Source organism: Aegilops tauschii, chromosome 7 (genome assembly GCF_002575655.3).
Source record: "Aegilops tauschii subsp. strangulata cultivar AL8/78 chromosome 7, Aet v6.0, whole genome shotgun sequence".
Classification (NCBI taxonomy): domain Eukaryota; kingdom Viridiplantae; phylum Streptophyta; class Magnoliopsida; order Poales; family Poaceae; genus Aegilops; species Aegilops tauschii.
This window is the reverse complement of record NC_053041.3, coordinates 173,968,065-173,974,757: the sequence shown is the minus strand read 5'-3', so window position 1 is coordinate 173,974,757 and position 6,693 is coordinate 173,968,065. Positions and strand designations below refer to the sequence as shown.

Genomic DNA, 6,693 nt, shown 5'->3' with positions numbered 1-6,693 from the left:
ATCGGATCATCATCTTGGACGTTTCTGGCCATCCGATTTCATCTCAATCCCGGGTCGCGTTGCATCGGTTCATTCGGTGCGAGCGAGCAGATTCCGTGATGGGCCGCTGCTCTGGCGACAATTTCGGAACCATGCTGTGAAATTGGGCCTGATGGGCTCTACCCAGCCCGAAAAAACATATAGGCAGAGTGCTTCGTCTCCTAAAAAAGCAGAGCGCTTCGCGTGGGTAGGCGATGGTTCAGGCAGGACGACCTCATTCGCCCCTTCCGTTTCTTCAACCTCTCCATGCCCTTGATCTAGCGACTTGGATTGTGTCTGCCGCGACCACCGTTCCCTGGCTCACCGCTCACAGTCCTCCTGACATCGTCGACCACCGCATCAGATCGCTGCAGCACCACGCAATCCTATCTTGACCCAGTAGACGAATCTCCTCGTCCTCTCCCTCGGCCTCGTTCCCATGGGTAGAGCCGCCGCCTCCTCCTTCCTCCCCAACTACTCATGTCGCTTCCGCGCATCCTCTTCTCTCCTCCTTGCCCTGTGGTTCACTTGACTGCACGCCGGCGAGACCCCTACACTCCTTCTATCGTGGTGGTGCGAAACAACGGTGACAATTGCTCGATGGTGCCAAGGAGGGGGATTAGATGATTTGCCGGTTAAGATCTAATTTCTCACCAAGGAGCTAATCCAGAATCAAACCTCACCCCATGATCTCCTCGGGGGAAAATGCGCAGGAAATTGTGGTACGGCTACTGTCCTCGATGGATTTTATCTGGCGTCATCTCAAGACGACCGTCGTGCAGGTATTGCCTTTAGTTTTCCAGATTTTATATAGGCCAGCGAGGTAAAATTTTACCATGGAGATGACTAACATGGCTTCTCTGTCTTATGCTCTATTTGTTAGTGAAAAATCTTGCACTTTGTCCGACAGAATTCAGAGGGACTAGAATGGGGAAGGACCTCGGCTGTATCAGCTAACAGTAACACAACAACAGTACCTAATGATGTATGGTTCCAGCCTTCAAGCCCATGATGGAACTGGTTACTTGAATCTGAATGGCCAACCTCATGCCAACTATCTTTTAATCTTAATATGCTTTTGCATTATATTCTTCAGTGAGAAGTTGTTATATGTTACAAAACTAGATTCGAACTCACTTTAGAACTGACCTAAATGCATTCTTAGTCCAGTAGTTAATTTGGACATGCCACTTTCTGGCTTGCTCATAAATATCTTCGCTATTTTGACCCTCGAGCCATCCATTAGTCCTATGTTGTTGTACCGATGCGCCTGCTTTTTATTCTATTAGTTATTTCAAAAAAGTCTGTACATATGTGCTTCATCCGCTTACTGCATAAGACTTCTTCCTATATTTTTCTGAACCATTTAAGTTACACGAAAATATATCTATATTGCCGTCTATGCCAGATTTGAATTTCATGGCTCCAATGATCCAAGCTCTTATTGGTTGATTCATCACCGTTTGATATTATTTATGGAGTGAGAAATTTTGATTCAATTAAGCGGATTTGATTAATACATATATGTTTAATCAGTTTTCTGTGATTTTTTAATACTTGCATCACATGTCAAGAGCGGGAAAAGGTACAACGACAGACCATGGTCCTTAGGCATCTATATAGAAATGCCTTCCGAAGCAGAGAACAAAAGCGTACGCAACTTCTATTTAATATGCAGCTTTTCTATTCACTATGATGATTATGAGCATTTCATGTACAAGGTAAAATACTCGTGTGCTTACCAACAGCGTGAAGATCATTTTTCCTGCCCCTATGTGATGATTGGTTCGTCCTTTTCCTGCCTGTGTCAGATGCATCGGTGGATTCTTGTTTCCGTTGATCTGCTGCCTCGATTGTTACCGAGCTAAGGGAGGAAATCCTTGGAATTCTCTGCTACCTATACCCATAGGGGTTTCATTCAGATTGTACAGTTGAAGAAGGTAGAGATACTATCAATTTCAGACCACCCCTTTTTAACCTCAGTTTGATGAGTCTGTCTTCTTGAAATGATTTTGTCTATTGACATGTTACACAGTATGTTCGTTGAATATCAATTTATGATGTTTCCAAAAGCAAGTTTGGTTCCTGCTCCTGTGTAGTTTGATGAGTTCGTTATTCTTGCAGAAAAAACTAAAGCATGCTTTGGACCTCAATAGCAAAGGATTTTGTTTTACTATGCTCGTGCTAAAAACGTGTCCTTGTCATTTTAGTTCTATGCAGTAGAGGACTTGTTTTTTCTGAGAAGGAGGTATCATGTATGCAAAGCCAAGATATGAATATGAAGATTTTACTTGCATCCTCACCGCAAGTATTGCATTTTCAGTTCCTCTGTCCGTATAGATTGGTGCAAGGCTGAAAATACTAGCTGCCCATCAATGCTATCTCGTATGCATTCTTGAAGTTCCTTTCAAATTTTTGTGTAAGGTTACTGCCATTCATTTGCTGAGTGAAAGTTAGTTCTTCCTCCATCCCAACTTAGTAAAATTAAAATATTGGAATGCATGTCACTTCAATGGGAAAAGGAAACCGTGGAACAACTTATTTTAGATGTTTTGTAATTTTGATAGTTTATCTACAAAAAATCGCATCTCTATCAAAATAGACGGGCGCAACAACGTGCGCCAGCAATGATCTAGTGCATAGTAGTTCACAACCAAATCAAGGAGGAAATAGATAGTACTTCACGACACATAGTAGTTCACAACCAAATCGAGGAGGAGTCCAAAATACATAGTAGTTCATGACACATAGTAGTTCACAACCAAATCGAAGAGCATAGTTTAGAGGATAACACGGTCATCGTCCACAAGCAAGTTGAAGATGACATAGCTCTATTGCGTAGAGCAAGGCTCCTTTCCCTTCTTCTTCTTCCTCCTCCCTTTTCCTTATGCGGCGAGTCTCCTTAACCACCCTCTCCATGAATATCTTGTTCTCCCTCTCTTTTTTTCAGCTTCAAATGCCCAAAGTTTCATGGTTCTTTCTTGAAAATCCTTGAGACGCTTCTTCTGTGCCTCCTCACATTTCCTCTTCAATGCATGCTCCCTAGCGCGACACTCATAATCTGCTCTCTCTCTTTCCTTCCTCTTCTCTTCAAGCTCCTCTTCCTTCTTCTTTAGTGCGGCTGCATCCTCCTCTCTCAGCTTCTTCGCAGCCTTCTCCCACCATCCCGCCATCTCATCTTCGCCATCCTCCTTCATTGTTGGTTTGTTGGGTTGAGAAGCCACCATGGCCCCATCCGTCCATGTCGCCTTTAAGACGCTTTGTCTTACGTCTACCCCGTTTAACAACCTTCAACTCCGGATCCGGCCATAGTTGAACTCCATGGTACTCCAGCCATTGTGATTGGTCAAAGTATGGGTGAAAGCGGGGAGCCCATGTTTTCTTGACCGTCATGATTGAGAACTCCGACTCCCTCATGATGAGTGGGTGATTGACGTCCACATTTCTAACACGATCGGCGGTATACAAGTGTTAGCATGGGAGATGAAGCAACAATGGCCTCCCGCAAGAGCAATTACAACGTGTTAACGACACCTTGAAAGCCCGACCTCCATGTTGGCGGCCATCGTTTGTGGTTCCTCCTGGCTCTTTCACTTCGTACTTCCACTCTTCGTTGTCATATAGTATAGCTTCTTGTGAGTCCGCCTTCCGTGATTGAAATTCCAACCATTCATCAACCTTGGGTGGGAACTTGTACTTGTACTTGCGATTGTTCTCACCCACTATCTGTGCATCCATTTCCATCGAGTTTTAGAAAGTACGCATTCATCTTGTCAAATGTGTATTGAACTATTGCCGTCACGGGTAATCCACGTGCACCTTTGAGCACCCTATTGAAGCATTTTGCCATACTGCTTGTCATTTGACCGTATCTCCGACCATCTTCATCAAAAGCACGTGCCCACTTGTTCCGGTATTCAATGTTCCTATTAAGAAAGTCAAGGATCGATACGGTCGACTAGAGGGGGGGGGGGTGAATAGGAGACTACAAATTTTACTCTTTCTTGTCAATTTTAAGGCTTAGCGGATAAAAAGGGTTCACTAGATATGCAACTAGGTGAACACAACCTATATGACAAGCAAGTTCTAAGCTAAGTATGCTAGGCAACAAACTAATTAGCAAGCCAACAAGCATACAAGGCTAAGTAAAGTGCGGGAAAGGATTAACCACAAGTGAGACGAGGACGCGGATTTTATCCCGAAGTTCACTCTTCCTTGGGGAAGAGCTACTCTCCGTTTGGAGCGGTGCCGGAGCCAAAGCTTGCGGAACGCCACCGAAGGCTCACTGTAATCTCCTTCGAGTCACCCCCAACGGATGAGCCTCGAATCACTTGGGGTTGGTCTTGAAGGCGACCACCACACCTTTACAAACTTCTCCGGAGCACACCACAAGCAAGGAAGCTTCCGGAGGAACCTCTAACCGCCTAGGAGCCCAAGCTCCAAGAGTAACAAGTCATGGTGGATGAATGTTGCGGGGAATGCGATTTGGTTTGGTCAAAGTGTAGATCGGGTCTTGCTCTCCCAATCCCCAAATTTTCAACAAGATTGGGTGGAGGGATTGAGAGTAGTGAGCAAAATGGGGTGTAGTAATGGAGGAGCTCAACAAGACATTAGGGTTAGGGGATGGAGGAGGAAGAAGGGGGCTTTTATAGTGTTCTTGGCCGGGAGGGGATTTCTGCCCGTTGGACCCCGTGCGCACGGGCCAAGTCAGCCCCGTGCGCACGGGGTGTCCAGTGAGTTTCAAGGTACCCCGTGCGCACGGGCCAAGTCAGCCCCGTGCGCACGGGGTGTCCAGAAATATTCTGACTACCCCGCGCGCACGGGGGTCAGAGACCCCGTGCACACGGGGTGTCCAGAAGATTTCTGATGAAAACATCACAGGACACCACGGCAAAGCACACAACAAGTGGAATATCTAAGGAGGTGTAGGAGGGCTGGTGTATCTGTCTTGGAGGCATTCCCACACGACACTAATTCCACGAAGACCCCTCTTGATAGTGCGGTTTTACCTATGACTCAAATCGAACCAAAACGAAAAACCTTCGAGTCGCCGGTAACCACGCCTTTGATCTTTTTGGACTGGGGGGTCGCACACCTCCATCAATGGACACCTTGGAACCAATGTCCTGAGATAAACTTTAGCAACCAACATTAGTTCCACTAACCACATTGTCATCACACCAAAATATAATCTAAGTGATACTTGCACTTTCAATCTCCCCCTTTTTGGTGCATTGATGACAACATGGTTAGGACATGGCATGTAGGATACAACTTAAGTAAACAGCCATGCGACAATAGTTGATCAAAGGAGCTCCCCCTATATATGTGCAAGAAAAAAAATGCTTGATTATGCATCAAGCACACACATATGAGGCTCCCCCTAGATCCACATTGTCAAGGCATGTGATCAACATAATAAAACCCAACACGGTGCCTAGATCACATGCAAGTGTGGTGAGCAGAAAACGTGAGACTAACATATAGAAGCTTGATCATACTCCACAAGATATATCAACATAAGCATAGATAAATTCCATAAAGTAGATAGTCTCTCACATAGACTAGGTAGCTCACGACCACACCGCGAAATCAAGTAAATAAGAGTATCTCAAGCCAAATAAACACAACCAAAACAAACGAGAAACGAGGCCTTGAGATCTCACCCAACTGAAACCAACTGCAAACGCCCCTAATAGAACACTTCTCCCCCTTTGTCATCAAGACAACAAAAAGGGAAAAGGCGATGCTAACGAGACTCTAGACAAGAGGAGGTGCGCTCGAAGCATCATCATCATCATCAAAGTGCCATCCCCCCAAGGGAAAAGAACGAGCTGTGGCCACACTGTCGATGTCCTCGGACCCTGGACCAACCTCCTCACCAGCTGCAGCACGCTCAGCCTTCTCCTGACGCCTCACCAGCTTGCCCTTGTTGATCTCCTTGACCTGACGGCGCTGAATGGACTGACACATTTTGAACATGTTGCTCACGGTCTTCAGAAGAGACTTCTTCTCCTCTCTGGTGAAACTGGCATCAGTAGCAACTTGCTTCCCTTTGCTACGCGGAATCCGCACATAGGATGAACATCCCTCAGTGTAGGTAGCATGATCCTCAGGCCTGGGGTTGCGCCCCTTCTTGGGAGGCACATATGGTGGAGGAGGAGCCGGAAGCCAGTTGGAATCACGCTTCGGAAAGGAGGTGCGGTACTTGGCAATGTACCTGGCGGGACAGACGGACTCAATCAAAGCTTGGATGAACGGAGCATAGATGCATGACTTGTTCTCCTGAACACACTGCCTGATCTCAAAGAACATGAAGTCCAGAACATCCACTTTCTTCTTGTTATGAAGGTAGACAAAGATATCCAACATGGAGCTCCTCAGATTGTGAGAGTCCCCGGTCTTAGGATTAAGCGTGTACTTAAGAATGTGACGCATAGTATCATAGGTTGGCTTCAAATGTTTGATAGAACCGGTGGTGAAGGCCTTGTCTGGCTTGTAAGCAAAAGCAATCTCATCCTTGTCTCTACCTGTCTCACGAACACGGCCATACTCAGGATGCTCCTCAGCAAAGAACCGATACGGAATGATGTCAGAGAACTTGGCCATGGAGGCCTCACACTCATATGTGCCAGACATCCAAGTCATAGTGCGAGCCTCATCACTGTGGAAGTA

At 46.0% G+C, this 6,693-nt stretch overlaps 1 long non-coding RNA gene across 1 annotated transcript; it reads left to right on the top strand.

The window, feature by feature from the left end:
* The first annotated feature begins 235 nt into the window (after positions 1-235).
* LOC109746731 (uncharacterized) lies at positions 236-2,484 on the top strand. Its single transcript, XR_002228848.4, has 4 exons — positions 236-800; positions 902-1,739; positions 1,830-1,958; positions 2,143-2,484. It is a non-coding gene; the product is annotated as an uncharacterized lncRNA (long non-coding RNA).
* Positions 2,485-6,693: the final 4,209 nt, after the last annotated feature.